The 18,254-nt window shown below is 41.4% G+C and overlaps 1 pseudogene; it reads right to left on the reverse strand.

The window, feature by feature from the left end:
* Positions 1-973: 973 nt before the first annotated feature.
* Positions 974-2,966, reverse strand: LOC122467601 (annotated as a pseudogene).
* Between the last annotated feature and the right edge of the window lie 15,288 nt (positions 2,967-18,254).

Here is an 18,254-nt window from a genome sequence, read left to right on the forward strand (position 1 = left end):
GCTAGGAATTTATCCAAGGGATACAGGAGCACTGATGCATAGGGCCACTTGTACCCCAATGTTCATAGCAGCACTCTCAACAATAGCCAAATTATGGAAAGAGCCTAAATGTCCATCAACTGATGAATGGATAAAGAAATTGTGGTTTATATACACAATGGAATATTACGTGGCAATGAGAAAAAATGAAATATGGCCTTTTGTAGCAACGTGGATGGAACTGGAGAGTGTGATGCTAAGTGAAATAAGCCATACAGAGAAAGACAGATACCATATGGTTTCGCTCTTATGTGGATCCTAGAAACTTAACAGGAACCCATGGGGGAGGGGAAGGAAAAAAAAAAAAAAAGAGGTTAGAATGGGAGAGAGCCAAAGCATAAGAGACTTAAAAACTGAGAACAAACTGAGGGTTGATGGGGGGTGGGAGGGAGGAGAGGGTGGGTGATGGGTATTGAGGAGGGCACCTTTTGGGATGAGCACTGGGTGTTGTATGGAAACCAATTTGTCAATAAATTTCATCAAAAAAAAATGTTCAAACAAACAAAAAAAGAGCTTAAACTTCATAGTCAAATCCCAGCTCCACCCTTTATTGCTGTATGGCCTTAGACAAGTTACTTCACCTCTCTGTGCCTTATTTCCACATCTGTAAAATGGGAACAGCAATAGATTTACCTCACTGGGTTGCTATGGGAACTCAATGCAATAATTCCTATGTGACCAAGACATTGAATAATCAAGATTTATGTGATGTAATCAGAAAGAACATTTGCTTCTCATTGGCCACTTATAATTTATTCAGTGGGAGGTTTTTTTTGAATGAAAAACCAGGCAGTTCCCTAATGTTTCTGACTATCCTTGTATGATAATAGAAAGTTCTAGAACCCCACTACGTTGCAAAAGACCATCACTCTTTGATGCTTAGGAAGTCATGTCCCGCGTAATAAAGGCTTCCAGTTTCTTTTTTCTTTCTTTCTTTTTTTTGCAACTGATTATTTTATTTTCCAATCAGCCAACAGTCCCAACTTACGCTTTCTTCCCTTTTTACACCACGACTGTCCTTCTCCAGAGAAGGCGACGAATCTGCCTCCGGCTTCATCCGCTTCGACCTTTCTGACAGTGGATGTGAATTTCTGATGAAAGTGATCTTACCAAGTTTAAATTCATAATTGGGGATTCCCCTTCTAGTGTTTCCAGGCTTGACTGGGGAGGGACTGGGCCCTACACCTTTCTCCTTCCTGTCCGGTCTCTTTCGAGAGCCGGAGAAGGCACCGAAGCCCAGCTCTCCAGCATAGTCGCTGTGGTCAGCTTCGCCTTTCGGTGGGCTCCTCCTCCCGAACTAGTCTTTCGGGCTCCTTGTAGCCCCGTGGGGTATCGAGCTCTAGGTTCACGTCACACCCAATAATGGGCACGGCTTTGTCAGGCTTGGTCTCCATCACCCGCAGTTCATAAATCTCGTTGTAGTTGACGGCAACCACGTCCCCTGTGGTCAGGCAGGCAGTTTCTTCGTGCGTTTTCTTTTTTTAAATTTTTTTTTCAACGTTTATTTATTTTTGGGACAGAGAGAGACAGAGCATGAACGGGGGAGGGGCAGAGAGAGAGGGAGACACAGAATCGGAAACAGGCTCCAGGCTCTGAGCCATCAGCCCAGAGCCCCACGCGGGACTCGAACTCACGGACCGCGAGATCGTGACCTGGCTGAGGTCGGACGCTTAACCGACTGCGCCACCCAGGCGCCCCTCTTCGTGCGTTTTCTAATACTGCTTTGGGGTCGGCGATGTCCGGGAAGTCGGGGCTCTGAGGCTGGAATTTGGAGTCCGTGGCTACTTGAAGGTTGCCACCCTCCACCTGGACCAAGCCCCCTTCTTCCAACAGCAAATTCTGCATCATCCAGTGTGGGAGGCAGCAGACGCCCTCGTTGGCCACAAACTCACAGTGGGCCATGCGCTCTGAGTTCTGGTTGGTCAGTTTCAACAGCATGGGGTAGGTGATGTTGAGTCCGCTGGGTAGATGGAGGCTGAGGGCAGCATAATTATCTTCCCTCCTTTCTCCACATCTGCCCTGTCATTAGGCCCCGCGAGCATGGACCCCCAGAAGCAGCGGTACTGCGTGGGGAAGCGGTTCTGGAAGACCCGGGGAATCGGCTGGTCAAACACGTTGGAGGAGAACATGATGGATCCTTGCGCCTGGCAGATGCCGCTTGGCCCAGAGAACGTTAGGATGCGAGCTCACCGACTTGCTCGGCTCACAGCCGCCGCCCAAGGGTTCCAGTTTCATCCAAGTTCCCCTGAGCTGGGGTCCTCCCCTCGGAAACCTATAGGGGGCACAATTCTCCTCTATTTGCTCACCTCGCCTCTCCGATCTTGATCTTCCAATTTGATAACCAGGGGCTCTCATCCGCTGAAGTGGGAGGAAGGGCAAGGGCGTGGGCAGAAAAGTTCTTACTTAACTGGTATCTTTGGAAAATGATTCTCCACCGTCTGGGCTTGGAAAATGTGAAAGGGAACTTCCTTTCCAGGGGTTTCAGAGTGCCCCACCGTGACGATCCAACTACACTTCTCACGCGGAGGGAAACGTATTTTTCGCCTCGTTGCCGCCCGTGGGCTGTGCACGTGTGTGTGTGTGTGTGTGTGTGTGTGTGTGTGTGTGTGTGTGCGTGCATGCGCACACGCGCGCGTGTGTATGCGTTTTTAGTCGCTCACTCCACGCAGAATCTCTGTTAGAGACCCATTATTCCTCCAGGCACTCCCTCAGCTGGAATTTAAGAAGACTCTAAGCCAGCCTTCCCTCCCTCCTGGTCCACACATGGACTGTTTGTCCTGACGTTCTGGGAGTGCAAGTTGATTTTAATACAGCAGCAACTCTGCTCTGTTAATGATGCTTCGAACCGATCCTTCTCTCCTCCCCTCTAGATGCTCCAGATACAAGCCAGACAACCATCCACTGTGCTTCCTCATTGCGCAGAACACATAGGAAGCTCCGGATGTCCCAGGGGAAGCCCTTCTTAACTTGGGATGAAGCAGTAAGCCATAGGGAAAGGATCCAGAAAGTGCCTGTCTCCAAATACACTGTCTTCAAACATTTTCTCACAATTTCAGCTTTTTTATATATTTGAGTTGGCTGAAGTAGTTATGAGTTGTATAACCAGTTTTCAATGGAATCCTGCTTTCAAAGCCCTCGGGGGTGGTCTTACAACTCACTTTGATATTTAATATCTAGGGTTGTTATGCCTTAGGCCAATACTGGGAAAGGAAGAGACCCATTTTTATAACCTTTACATGTGTATTTGAGGAGCATTTTTAACTGTGCTTAGTAAATATCAGCTGTTACTACTATCCTGGATAGGAAGCAAGATAACACGGGTAAAATAAGTAGAAGGAAGACGAAAGAATTACTCATGTTGTCCTTCTCTAACAAATAGCCTGGGATCATCGATTTGATGTTGCGGAATGTCTTTTCCAGTTTATTTTTGGAGTAGAAGAAATGTCCCCCTCCTCGGAATGAATTAACTATAGCTCAACTTAAGCAGGGCAATGGTGCGCCCTGTGACCTCTTATTTCTGGTCAGAAACTGTACTTTGAGACCGTGCCACAGGATGCAAAGGCGTGTGCGTGGCTGAAAAGGTGGCCAATATGGGGCCGGCAAGCATACAGGGCGATGGCGTCTCACACCGTGAAGATGGTTGAAAGACTGGCATCCAACCCCTTTGGCAATACGGTGATTACCGCGTCAGCTGATGTAGGAGGGAAATTTGATGGTGCTGTCCACACTTTTGGAATGACTCCCCCATGGTTGACTTTTCTAGGGGAAAGGGCTTATTGCTTTTTAAAACTGAAAGATTTTCATAGATCAGGAAAGACATGATTTTTTTTTTTTTTGCTGTTGTTACATAACTGTAGTTTCTTTTTTCTATTTTCTTTTCCAAAGAATAATGAAAATCTTACTGGATTTGGAGTAGGGAATGTAGTTTTTTTTTTTCTCTCTCTGTTTCTTTTTTTAAATGTTTATTTATTTTTGAGGGAGAGAAAGAGTGAGTGGGGGAGGGACAGAGGGTCTGAAGTGGGCTTTTTGCTGACTGAGCCCCCCAAGGTGGCCCTAGGGGATGTAGTTCTAATTGGACCAGTCAACTCTCAGCTATGAGAGCCTGAGACGAATGTTCTCTGAATCTCTTGGCACCTACCTTCCCACTCCATCAAGTGGGACCACAGACGTGGCCTAACTCAGGGTAGTTGTTTTAAAGAATTTGATTGGCAATGTGTATAAAAATATCAAGAGTACTATTTCATCATTAACAAAAGTACTTAATAAGTACATCAAAGGGACCAGTTTTCCTGTTGTGTTTGGAATGGGATCTGCTAAAGGTACACTTTATACTGAACAGGCTGAAACAGAAAACGAAGCCCCAGAGATCCTGAAGTTTTCTGACTAATAGAACCTACTACACAAGAATATAATCAGTTAACATATGCCTGGTGAACTCATTTACTTTCGTAAGCAAATTCCAGTTTCTTCAATCAGTATAATCTATGGAACAGAAAAATCAATTCCATGTTTCATAACAGTGCGCTCCTCACGTATTTTGTGACTGCAAGTCACATTTTCAGGAGATTGAATGACAGCTAAGTTTTTAGCAGTTAAGTCTCCCATGGATTATTTTGAGAAGCTTGTTTCTTGTCAATAAGCACAAGTAATAGATTCTGCATAGATTTAAACTTAAGTAAGATACCTGAGTGAGGAGACCATAGGGCTCATGGAAATCGAGACAGCATGGGAGGGATACAGGAATAACCCAATGACTACACTGAGAATAATGGGAACTGGGCTTTTACTGTGGGAGAAGAGTTTACAAATATGAGAGGGGGAGATAAACTCTGAGGTGCTCGGCTGAAACTGATGGCATTGATGTGAACTCATAGTTTATATAAAGACTGGTAAATATAGAAATAGTTATGTAGAGTATGTATATATCTTCTAGCTCTGTTCATGACAGGGCTCATCTGCAATGGTGTCCCAGTAGAAATGGGCACATGGTTTCCAAATATTATTCTTCAGTAAGATGAACCAGGACTCCTTAGAGAAATGATTCCAAAGCCAGGGCCAAGGTGGGTAAATACATGGAGTGTTTGAAACATTTTGTTGCACAGGAAGTTGGGAAATGCTTTAAAAACAATGGAAACATGCCAAAAGGACACAGGAACTGGCATGAAAGGTCTCCCTTGGGCAAATCTGGGTCAATTTGAACATTAAACAATGATAATCATGGAGTACACCCCTTGAATAAAATAGGAAGCCACAAGTCCATACTGATGTAAACAAAAATGCATGTAAATTGGTACAGTCATTACGGAAAACAGTAACAAAGTATGGAGGCTCCTCAACAAATTAAAAATAGAATTACCATATAATCCAGCAATCTCACTCCTGGGTATATATATCCAATGGAAGTGAAATCACTAATTTAAGGAGATATCTGAGAGTGTCCTTGTTTGGGTACACATTTATGCACGTAGAAGCTTGCACTTACTAGTTCAAACACAGACTAAAGATTAACGTGGGGGGAGGAGGGGTGAAGAATGCGGGAGCAAAGAAGGTAAAATTGGGGAATCTGGGTGAAGTGGATATGGGAATGCTTTAAACTATTTTGCAACTTTTCTACACACTTGGAATTATTTCATAATAAATCAATTAAAGTATTAATAAAACTGTTTTAGCATCTATCTTATTTCCACAACAACATACGGTCAGTGTTAATATGTACTTGGAATCTCTAAAGTGTTAAGTGAAAATGAAGATTCTGAGGATGCCCAGATAATGTTGAAGTAAAAAAAAAAAATGAAATGAGGACCAGAAATCTACATTATTACCAAGCTTTCGGGTGATTTTACGCACACTGAGATTTAAGAGATCTTGTCACATGGTTTCTATGGTGTTGAGTTTAATACTTTTGATGATGACCAAAGGAATGCCTTCATGATAAATAAAATTATATCATGAAATGTTCATTTTAAATCTAATTATTTTCCAATTGCACGGAGTACTTATTCAAGTTTTTTTTTATTTTTCTTATTTTATGGGCCCTTCTATATCTGAGAATTTCTCTTCACATCACACATGACAGGAAACTTGTTGAGTGCAAAATTCTTGGGGCATAAACTTTTCCCCTCAAAATGCTGCAGATATTGTTAACTGACTTGTAGAATATATTATTTCAGAGAAATCTGAATACAGCTTAATTTTTGTTCTGTTTTTGTTGTTGTTGTTGTTTGTTTTTTAATGTTTATTTTTGAGAGAGAGAGAGAGAGAGAGAGAGCAGGGGAGGGGCAGAGGGAGAGGGAGACACAGAATCTGAAGGAGGCTCCTGGCTCTGGGCTGTCAGCACAGAACCTGACTCAGGGCTTGAGCTCACTAGCGGTTGAGGTAATGGCCTGACCTGAAGTTGGATACTTAACCAACTGAGCCACCGAGGCACCCCATTTCTATTCTTTTTTTATAGCTCTAGTGTTTTTCTGCCTGGATGTTTCTATAATCTTTTATTATTTTATTTTATTTTATTTTATTTTTTTATTAAAACATTTTCTTTTTATTATTATTATTTTTTTAAGTAGGCTTCACGTCCAGCATGGAGCCCAACACGGGCCTTGAACTCATGACTGTGAGATGAACTGAAATTGAGAATCCGACGCTTCACAGACTGAGCCACCTGGGTACCCCTATTAGTTTAGTTTTTAAAATTTACCCAGATGTACCATTGATCTTGCCTGTGGTACTATTAAGAATGTATAATGCCAATATACTATAATGCCGAGATTTTTTCAACATAAGATAATTTCCTTCCACTGCATCTCTGGCTATTAGTCTGGTGAGTACCTCGCCAGTTACCTTCAATCCTTTTTACCTTTACTCATACTGCCATGCTGGAATCATCCTGCTCCATCATCCTGGGGACTCCCCTTGTCCTGTGTTAGATCTCGTGTCTTCTGAATCCTAGATCTTCCTCTTTCTTGGCTTATTCTCACATTTTGTGGAGCACATCCTCAGTAGGGAAAGGAGACACAGAAGATAAGAAATCTTGTGTGTCTGAATACAGCTTTGTCCTACTCTCATGCTCTATAAATAGTTGATGAGGTATGGAATTCCACATTGCACATAATTTTCTTGCAGATTTTGAAAGATATTACTTCAGGGCTTTCTTGCTTCCACTGTTGGTAGTGAGAAGTCAGCAGCCGTTCTGTTTCCTAATACTAGGTGTGCTACAATTTTTTCCTGTCTGGAAATGTGTAATATCTTCTTTTTACCCCTAGTATTCTAATATTTCACAGGAATATGCCTCAGAGTGACTCTATTGAGCTAAACACATTTTGGGCTCTTTTGACCTGGTAATTAATATCATTCAGTCCCAAGAACTTTTCTTAAATTTTTTTCTTTTATTATTTTCTTCCCTCTACTTTCTTCTTTCCTTCTGGTACTTCTATTATTCATTTTTTTTTTTTTTATCACTTGGATGGTTCTGGTTTTTTCATCTTTTCCCTTTGTCATCCTTTTCCTTTCTTTCTTTCTTCTTTCTTTCTTTCTTTCTTTCTTTCTTTCTTTCTTTCTTTCTTTCACTTTTTTTATTTGAGAGAGAGAACATGAGCAGGGGAGAGGGGCAAAGGGAGAGAGAAAGAGAGAGAGAGAGATTGGATCTTAAGTAGGTTCCATGCTCAGCAAGGAGCCCTATGCAGGGCTCAATCCCATGACCCTGGGATCATGACCTGAGCTGAAATCAAGAGTCAGATGCTCAACTGACTGAGTCACCCGGGTGCCCCATTCTCTTCCATATTTACAGAGAACTCCTCAAACTTACTTTCTCAAGTGCTATCGACAGAACTTTCTGCAGTGATGGGAAATGTTCTATCTTGGAGATGTCCAATATTTAGCAACTAGCTGTACGTGGCTTTGATGATCAGAAATGCAACTATTGCAAATAAGGAGTTAAAATTTTAATTTTATTAAAGTACTATGAGTTTAAATCTAGTGGCTAGTGGTTACCACATTGAACAGCACACGTATTTGTTTTCTGCTACTGTATTTTTAATTTCCAAGAGTCCTTTTTAGTTTTTTGTTTTCCTAAATTGTCTATTTCCATAGCCTTGGTTCTTGTTTAATGGATGCAATATCCCTTCTTATCTCTTTGAGGATTTGATTATAACTGTTGCTTTTAAGTCTTGAATCATTTGTTTCCTCCAAGATACTGCTTCTGCTTGTGTTTATTATTATTATTATTATTTTTTTGGTCTCTATCTTTTATATAACAGACTTTCATCAGATGTCTGATCTGATGTAATCCTTGGTGGTCTACTTAAAAATAAGAATGAGCTACAGGGCACTTGGGTGGCTCAGTTGGTTTGGAGTCAGACTTCAGCTCAGGTCATGATCTCACCGTCCGTGAGTTCAAGCCCCGCATCGGGCTCTGTGCTGACAGCTCAGAGCCTGGAGCCTGTTTCAGATTCTGTGTCTCCCTCTCTCTCTTCCCCTCCCCCACTCATGCTCTGTCTCTGTCTCTCTCAAAAATAAACATTAAAAAAACTTTTTTTGGGGGCGCCTGGGTGGCGCAGTCGGTTAAGCGTCCAACATCAGCCAGGTCACGATCTCGCGGTCCGGGAGTTCGAGCCCCGCGTCGGGCTCTGGGCTGATGGCTCAGAGCCTGGAGCCTGTTTCCGAGTCTGTGTCTCCCTCTCTCTCTGCCCCTCCCCCGTTCATGCTCTGTCTCTCTCTGTCCCAAAAATAAATAAACGTTGAAAAAAAAAATTTAAAAAAAAAAAAAAACTTTTTTTGAAGTAAGAGTGAGCTTGTGAGTTTCACTATAGGGAGGTGGTGGGGAGGCATTTGGGAAAACCTTGATGTCAGTATCTTTAAATACTTTCTTTTTGGATAGCCAGATTCCTCCAAGGAAGAATCTTCTAAGTTTCCACCTACTGGGTAGGGGTCTAACTGCTGCTGCCTTCTGGGGACCATTCTGGGGAAGGGATTGGGACGGGGGTGATCTCTTAATCCCCATCATTGATTTGTGCCAGGGTGAAGGAGGGTCTAGTGCTCTAATTTCTTCTCAAATAGCTTTCACCTTGTTCCTCCTGATATCAGGTCTTCTCTCCCTTTGACCTCCAGTCCTCTACTTGTCATTCCTAACTTTAAGAGCCTAGGAATTGTGGCCTTTGCAGATTTTGCCGTGTAAATATAGTTAGTTTCTCAACTTTCCCATTGACAGCTTGGGATTTTGTTTTCTCAGGTCTGTCAAATCCCTTACCAATGTTACACAGGTTCTTCGGCTTCCAAAATTTTTTGCTATTGTTTCATCTCCTGCTTGTATAATGCTTGTGGGTTTAGGTCTGAAAACAAAACACTTCCTATTTTTAATGTTTGTTCAAGAGGGAAGAAAATTAAATGCACATGTTCAATCCACCCCTCTAACCTGGAAATTCAGTGTGTCTATTCATTTTCAAAGGTTCAGTTCTGTGAAACATTCTTCTCCCATATTTGCCTTTAGCAGAATTAATCCTGTCCTTCGCTGCATTCAATATTTTGTGTGGTACACAACAAATTGGATACTAATCCATTTGTTTATGTATCCCTCTTTACCCAGAGAAAATATTAATAGTAAAACGTGAAGACCAAGTTTTATCAACTGCACCTATCATAACATGAGCACTCAATAAATGTTTGCTATATTCAGAAATGTATAATTCGATTCCAGAAAAGGTAGTGATGAAAATTAAAAAAAAAAAATTAAACACCTTTTCAGATACATTTTCTACCAAGCTAAGACATTTCAATTCCTTTTCTTTCTTTCTTTCTTTTTTGCTGTCTTCCCACACTGAAGTTGAAAACCTGTTGGCATCTCTACAGCGTGAAAGCCTATTTATAATAGGATAGAGTAATTTTTGGATTGATCGCCCTCTGGTGGCATTTTAAGAAACTAACTTCTTGTACAGCCTGGGGGTCAGGATCAAGGGAAGATATTTGCTGCTATGGTTATTACCATCTCAATGGGATGCATGTTTCTATTTTCTTAATTTTCCCAACTGAACACACATGGTTTTTGTAATCAGCAAAAATCTATAATTTTCTAAATAGTTTGATGAATTCCTGAGGATCAATCTTACAATCTAAGGATATTAGGAAGCTTAACAAAAGTACAAAATATACATTATAATGTGTTTTTAGAATACAATTTATTTCTAATGTTTACTATATTTTTCTTATTTCTTAATCTGACTCAGTTGAATTACAATAACCCTCAAAGGAATCATTTATAGTTCAAATGGTAAGTAAATATCTGAAGTTCTTTGTCATAGTAAATCTATTTTATTTTATATACCAAAAACCCAAATTGATTTCCTTCTGCTCAATTTCAAAATAGGTCTGACATCTTTAACATGCAGGTTTAGGCATGCCTATGTAAACAAAGACATATAAAAATGTGCAAAATTAACTTTCATGGGTGATCTATTTAACAAAATGGTCAAAATTTGTACATACCTCCCGTCACTGGGTCATCATGTCTACGCTGCAGGTTGAGCAGAAGACCTATTTGTTTTGCTCAAAATGAGACATGACATGACTTATTCTAGGTCACATAAATGTTTCTCTGTCTCTTTTTTAAGTTTATTTATTCATTTTGAGAGAGAGAGAGAGAGAGAGCGCGCGCGTGCAAGAGAGAGAGAGAGAGAGCACGCGTGCGCATATGTGCACAGCATGAGCGGGGGATAGGCAGAGAGAGAAGGAGAGAGGGAATCCCAAGGAGGCTCTGCACTGTTAGCACACGGATACCAACACAGGGCTCTATCTCAGGAACTGTGAGATCATGACCAAAGCCAAAATTGAAAGTTGGACACTGAACCCCCTCGGCCACCCAGGCATCCCCACACAAATGTTTCTAAGCAATTACATGATACTATGCGAGAAAAGGAGGGAACAAGGAATTAAGGTACAAATTATATATGTATATACGTTTGTACATGCATATCTATAAATGTAAAATATATGTATATATAAAATTATATGTAGTTAATAAAATATATAAAGTAATTATAAGTCACTCAATAAGTTTTATAACTATATGTAAGAATATATATTATACATAAGTAATTTATAGGTAAAGTGTAATTTACTTTATATATGATGTACCATATATATGCATGCATATATATCTAAACTGAATAAAATTATTTAAATTAAAAAAGTTTTTTAGGGGCGCCTGGGTTAAGTGGCCGACTTCAGCCAGGTCACGATCTCGCGGTCCGTGAGTTCGAGCCCTGTGTCAGGCTCTGGGCTGATGGCTCGGAGCCTGGAGCCTGTTTCCGATTCTGTGTCTCCCTCTCTCTCTGCCCCTCCCCCGTTCATGCTCTGTCTCTCTCTGTCCCAAAAATAAATAAATGTTGAAAAAAAATTTAAAAAAAAGTTTTTTAATGTTTATTTATTTATTTTGAGAGAGAGTTAGAGAGAGAATGTGTATATGCAGGAGGGGATGAGCACAGAGAGACAAGAGAGAGAATCCCAAGCAGGATCCGTGCTGTCAGCATAGAACCCAACACAGGGCTCGATCTCACCAACGGTGAGAGTATGACATTAGCCAAAATCAAGAGTGGGATGCTTAACCAACTGAGCCACCCAGATGCCCCTGAATCAGATAATTTAAACTTTCAAGTGTTTTACACGGCCAAGGCGTTCTGTCAAACAAATATAAGGAAAATGGATATTATCAGATGGGAGCCACAGAAGGTAAAGATGAGAGAGATAAATCTTCCCAATCCCCCTAAGAGCGGAAGCAGTGTTTGCCACGAGTTTAACCAATCTGGGCCCAGAGTCTCTTGAGTTCCTTGTTCAGCCAGTATTGGTCATTTGCATGGCCCAGTGACTGTCTATGTTTTCCGTTCTTCTTTTTTCCCCAAAGAAGCGTTCTTATTCCAGTTATCTTGGTCTTACCCCCACTATTTATGTCGGGTATGGTCAGAGCACATAACTTATCTTTTGGGTTTTAAGTGGTGGGAGCAAGAGCAAGAGCCCCGTCCGAGCCTGATGGAAGGAACTGCACATCAGCCAGAGACACTAAGGGTTGAGCTGGAGGCCCTGGCTGCTGAATGGGATCTGGGGGTGGGGGGCGTGGTCTCCACTGGAGAAAAGATGAGTGCTCTTCGTGTGCAGGAAGAAGGGTGGGTGTGGATATGTGCGTTCACCGGGATTGTGGCAGAGACTGCCAGTCGACCGAATATTTGATCTGCCCTCTTTCAACAATGTACTTCCGACTCTCCGTGGCTAACTCTTCACAGACCCCAAGACAATATTTTCACCGGTCTATTCTGTGACTAGCGTGCGGTGATGTCACTAAGTGTCAACAGATGGGATCTAAGCATAAGTCGTATGCAGGACTTACAGGTGTGACTTTAACAGGAAACGCACATTCTCCCTTTCAATGCCCCCCTTTTCCTCCAGCTGGGATGCACACGGAATGCCAAGTTGCCTGTAACAGGGGGATGAGGTCAACATACTCTGAACTGTGGAGCAACTCGGTAAAATGACTCTGGGCCTTGACATATTGCACCACAGATCCCAACGAAGACTTCTGAGAGAAATAAAATCCCATACCATTTAAGCTACTGCTACATAAGGTCTTTTCCTTACACGGTCAAATCTTTATTCTAACAAACATGCCAAGGAAGGAAACAGATCTCATAGAGGGCAGAAACGAACAAAATCTGGGAACCTGAGGGAAACATTCTGGAGAAGTGAAATTTAAATTCTAATCTGAAGAATGAGAGAAATTAGCTGGAAAATGCCTGAGATGAGAACCAGCATAGAATGCTGAGGTACTGAAAGAAGTATGGAAAGACACAGAAGGTATTTCATGCTAAACCTGGAGAGATAAGAACAACCCAGGTCATTCTGAGCTTTGCAGCCATATTGATTAAGGAAGGTGAAGAAGAGGAAAAATCAAAAGTGAATCCCATGTTCCTGGTCTCATCAACTGTGTGGATGGTCGAACCATTTACTGAGAAAAGAAACCACAGACAAGTGGTAGGTTTTGGTGGGAAGATGATGAGTTCACTTTTGGAAATGTTTGAGGTGTTTGTGAAGAAGCAATTAGTTATGTGGGTTTGGTGCTCAGAATTAAGACCTTGGGTAGAAATGTAAGTTTGGGAATCATTGGCAAATGGATGGTAAATAAAGCTAGAGGAATGGATAAGAACACCTAGGGTGAGAGTCTACACTGAGAGAGGAATAAGAGAAAAGAAGAGGGTCTAGGATCCAGCCATGACAGAACTCCTGCTTTAAACAACTGAGTACAAGAGGGGGGACTGACCACCGAGATTAAGAAGGAATGGACAGAGAGAAAGGAAGGAAGCCAGGCAAATGTGTTGTCATACAGACAAAGTAAGGAAGTGTTTCAGTAAATAAATAATGGCCAACAATGCCGGATGCTGTTGAAAGGTCATGTAGGATGAGCTCTGAAAGGAGCTTACTGGGTTTAAGTTAACCACATGGAGTTAACTGGTGAGCTCAATGGAGAAGTAAAGGCCCTGGACTGTAAGGGTGGAATCCAAACTAATGCAGATTGTATAGTCAGTGGATGGTGTGGAAAGAGAGACATTTCTTCCAAGAAGTTTAGCTCGAAAGGGGAAAACAGAGAGAGAAGACAGCAGCTGTAGGGGTTCTGAGGTTGAGGAAAATGTTTTGTTTGGTTTTTTTAAGTTGGAAAATTTTGAGTTGAGCCCATTTAAGTACAGAAGGGAAAGGTCCACTTGCAAGGAAAACATGGAAAATACAGGAGAGAGAATGGATAGTACAAAATTCAAGCTTCCTGAGAAGGTAGGAGAGGAGGGGAATTGAGAAAACCTCTGGTGGTATTCACTCAAAAATTGAAGGAGGAAAAGAAGAATGGATGGATGGATCCGGGGCAGGACTAGGGTGAAGTAAACGAGGCACTCACTCACAAAATTTAAGGAAGCACCAAAAACTCAGTAATTAAGATAAACATTATTTTGTATAATAAATAAAAAATAATACAAAAGATCTATGATGAACAAAATATCAAAATTTTATTTTTTTAAGTTTTTTTAAATGTTTTATTTATTTTTGAGAGAGAGAGAGAGAGAGAGAGAGAGAGAGAGAGAGAGAGACAGATTGTGAGCAGGGGAGGGGCAGAGAGGGAAGGAGACTCCAGGTTCCCAGCTGTCAGCACAGAGCCTGACGCGGGGCTCGAACTCACGAACCGTGAGTTAATCTACTGAGGCACTCAGGTGACCCTAAAATACCAACATTTCAAACAAAAACAAGATCAGGTATGCATAGGTGAAGATTTGGGGGTGGAAAGCTAAAATGGTTTTCTTTAGAAGGTTACTATTTCCTTTGTGAAGCAGGAGGTGAACATAAGCAGAAAGTAGACGGGAGGTTGGAGGTGAGAGCAGAGGTTCGCAGTAGGAGTCGTGGACAGGAAAGGCAAGATAGGGAGAGAAACATGGTAGGGGTGCCAGGGAGGATTAGTGCCCACAAGACTTGGTCGTCATTAATTTACCATAGTACTGATCTACCTGTTGTATGACCTCTAAGGCATCTCCCAGAACTCAGAGCAAGCATGGAGAAGGTAGCCAGAGTTACCATCATGGGGGGTTTTGTTAGGGAAACCAGTTTAAGATATTGGCAAGAGACTTAATATAATGGACCAGAGAACCTGAGGTGGTGAGAGAGAAAGTCAAAACATGAGAAACAAGCTAAATCAAATGAGAAATGATAGCTCCAAAATAGAATGTAAATGCCATATATTAGGGGCTGAGTTGTGTACCCTCCAAATTCATGTGTTGAGGTCCTAACTGCTGTATTTCAAAATGTAACTGTATTAGAAGACAGAGGTCTTTACAAAGGTAATTATGTTAAAAGAAACTTATTAGGCTGGGCCCTTGTCCTACATATTTGGTGTCCTTATAAGAAGAAGAAATGTGGACACAGACAGAGAAAAGACCATGAGAAGACATAGGGAGAAGATGGCAGCTATAAGCCAAGGAGAGAGGCCTCGGAAGACCAACCTTGCACACACCTTGATCTTGGACTTCTAGCCTTCAGAATTATAAAAAAATAAATTTCTATTTAAGCCACCCAGTCAGGGATACTTTGTTATGATAGCCCTAGGAAATGAATACACCATATATCTTACTATTATAGAAATAATGAAATAGCTTCAGAACTCATTAGCTTCCTTTCTTTCCCATGAGCCCTAGAGAAATTCTAGAATTGGGAAAAGAGCATGGATTTGAGAAATGAACAACCACCACTACAACAAAAGGAGAAACCCCTTGGGAGTCTGAAGTTACTTTTGAAATGGTGTGGGAGGTACGTGTGTTTATTTGGGGGTGGGTTGGGGCAGGCTCAACCCGGGGTCGTGGGCAGCTGGGAGCGGCCATGAGAAGGCTTAGAGGACACCAGCAGCAACCTCCTAAGCCTTCCCATGTCTTACATCAGGGTAGAAGCATTAGGGCGAGTGGCAGGGGAGTGGAGTTGATGAAAAGAAAAACAGGCTGTCCAGCTCGCTTCAGACATTCGCTTCTTCACCCTTTCCTTGCACCCCAAATCCCAGAGCTGATGGAATATGAACTAGGGAGTTGGTTTGTCAAAGATACTTCTTCCCAACAGATTAAAGGCCGAACTCTTAGAGTAGTTACCTGGTGGAGTGTCAATAAATGGGAGTGATTAGCATTCATTTTGCAGTGACTGGGGCTCAGTAACTTCCTTCTTAAATCCATCTGGAGGGTCACACACGCCTCCTCCCCAATTCATATTACCAGACGCTCCCGCGGGCACATGAGCCCACAAGCCAAAATAACCTGGCACCTGAAGTGGGACAAAGAGATCATAAAATGCACAACAGGTTGAATCACACATACCAATTGAATCAAAATTATTAGAACAGATGACCCCAAAACGTAAAATATGCATGATGAATATACGTAAGGAGTTACAGGAAGATATTAGCAATATGAACAAGAATACGAAATAATTTCAAAGTGGGAATGTGAGTTTTGAAAAAGGAGAAATTCTGATGAGGGACATGGTGCAGATCTGGCCTTGACAAGGTGCCACGAAGACACTGGCAGGCATGACAGCATGGTACAGGCTCCCTAGTTAAGTTCTCAAGGTTTTCCAAAAGTCCACAAGCCACTGAAGTTGTTTTCTTTGATCCCCCCCCCCCCATTGCCTCATTCAAGCTGCTGGCTAACCACATACCCCAAATATTGTGTACAACGGTCACTCCAGAATGTCTGGGCTTTTTCCTCTCTGCTCTGTCTTTTAAGTTCAGTTTTTGTCTTTGTTTCTTAACAATAGTTTAATGACTGCCTTCCTCGGGTGACTAAATTCCTGAAGCAAATATACTGAAGGTCCCTGTGTTATTCTTTGACTAAATAAAATAGTTGGAGGGAAAAGACAATAAATAGATAAAAATGGCTGGGCAGATACAGCTGGAGGACAAGTTAGAGATTTGTAAAATCAGATCTTTTCCCAGAAGGTGGCAGCAAAAATATAGATATAGAAAATGTAGAAGTAAGTGATGGGGTTTTGGAGTGATGGAGGTTCAGAGATGTTGGCCAAGAAAGAATCCTTGAAGAAGTCTTTGGTGCAAAAAGGTGATTTTTATTAAAGCACAGGGACAGGACCCATAGGCAGAATGAGCTGCACGGCGGGAGGGGGGCGGGAGGGCTGTGAAGAGTGACTGGTTATATGCTATGCAGTTGGGGAGGTAAAGTCAAGAGGAAGTTTCTTAAAGGGATTTCCACATGCTAAAGAAGACTCCCAGGATCCTGGAGGCCTAGCTGTTGTCAAGCTAGGATTGTTTTTCCCTCTAGCAAAGCATTGACATTAAGACAGTAGGGAGTTCCTGGAGATTACGCTATTGATAAGATTGTCCTTTTCTTGTAAATTTACTAATTTTCTTGTGATTTGTTTAACCGTTTGTTTTCTTTCCCTTTCTTTTGTCCTTGGGCAAAAAGAAGCTCACACAAATCCCACCGGGGCAGGGTTGCGGGCTGTCAGCTTGCTTTATGCTCCCTCATCAGTACCATTACTATTAAGAAATTTTCAAGGTTCCTGGCCAATGCAATAAGAAAGAAAAAGGTAAAAGTGGTCTAAGGGTAGGAAGGGTAAAACTAAAACATTATTTGTAGAAATAGTCATTCAACTTAGAAAAAAACCCAACAGAATAAAAAAATATTAAAGTTGATAAGCAAGTTTAGGAATTATAAAAATGAATAGTATTTTTTTCACCCCAAATAACCAATCTAAACTTAAAAATATTATACCATTTATAACAGCAACAAAGTTCATAATATAGCTAGGAATCAATTTAACCAACAATGTACAAGACTTTTACGGACAAAATCATAAAATTTTAAAGACATATAAAATTATCTGAATAGTTATATTTTTGAATAGGATGACTTAATATTAATATGTCCATTCTCTTCAAATTAATCTGGTAAATTCAATTAAAAAAATTTTTTTTTCAACGTTATTTATTTATTTTTGGGACAGAGCGAGACAGAGCATGAACAGGGGAGGGGCAGAGAGAGAGGGAGACACAGAATCGGAAACAGGCTCCAGGCTCCGAGCCATCAGCCCAGAGCCCGGCGCGGGGCTGGAACTCACGGACGGCGAGATCGTGACCTGGCTGATGTTGGACGCTTAACCGACTGCGCCACCCAGGCGCCCCAAGGTAAATTCAATTTTAATCAAAGATTTTTGTTGGATTTTTGAGGACTAATAAATTTGTCCCAAAATGTATGTGAAAGACCAAAAATGCATAAATAGCTAAGTCAGTCTGGAAAAAGAACTGTAAAGAGGAGGAGGTGTTTTTAGAAAATATTGTTGCAGACATGTTGCAGAGCCAAGCAACAAAAACAGCGCAGAAAAGGTATGAGAACAGCCACCACAGACCAATGGAACAGAGCAGCGTGCTCAGATACAAAGATAAACATATAGAGCAAAACATACAACTTGTGGCACCAGGAGGCAATGGGCAAATGACTTAGAAACAAATTCAATTCCGCAAACCTCATGTATGTAGTTCAGCCTAGGAAAATCTACAAATTCCAGTATCTAATAATATCTATACACAGATCTATCGCTGACAGTGGGCTAATTCAGGAACACTGTACCAAAATGAAAGGCGGGTATATTTTTATTGGGGTTAACAAGAGAATAACCAATTCTAAAACTCTTTTAGGCTTGTGCCATAT

The sequence above is a fragment of the Prionailurus bengalensis genome, chromosome B1 (assembly GCF_016509475.1).
Source record: "Prionailurus bengalensis isolate Pbe53 chromosome B1, Fcat_Pben_1.1_paternal_pri, whole genome shotgun sequence".
Classification (NCBI taxonomy): domain Eukaryota; kingdom Metazoa; phylum Chordata; class Mammalia; order Carnivora; family Felidae; genus Prionailurus; species Prionailurus bengalensis.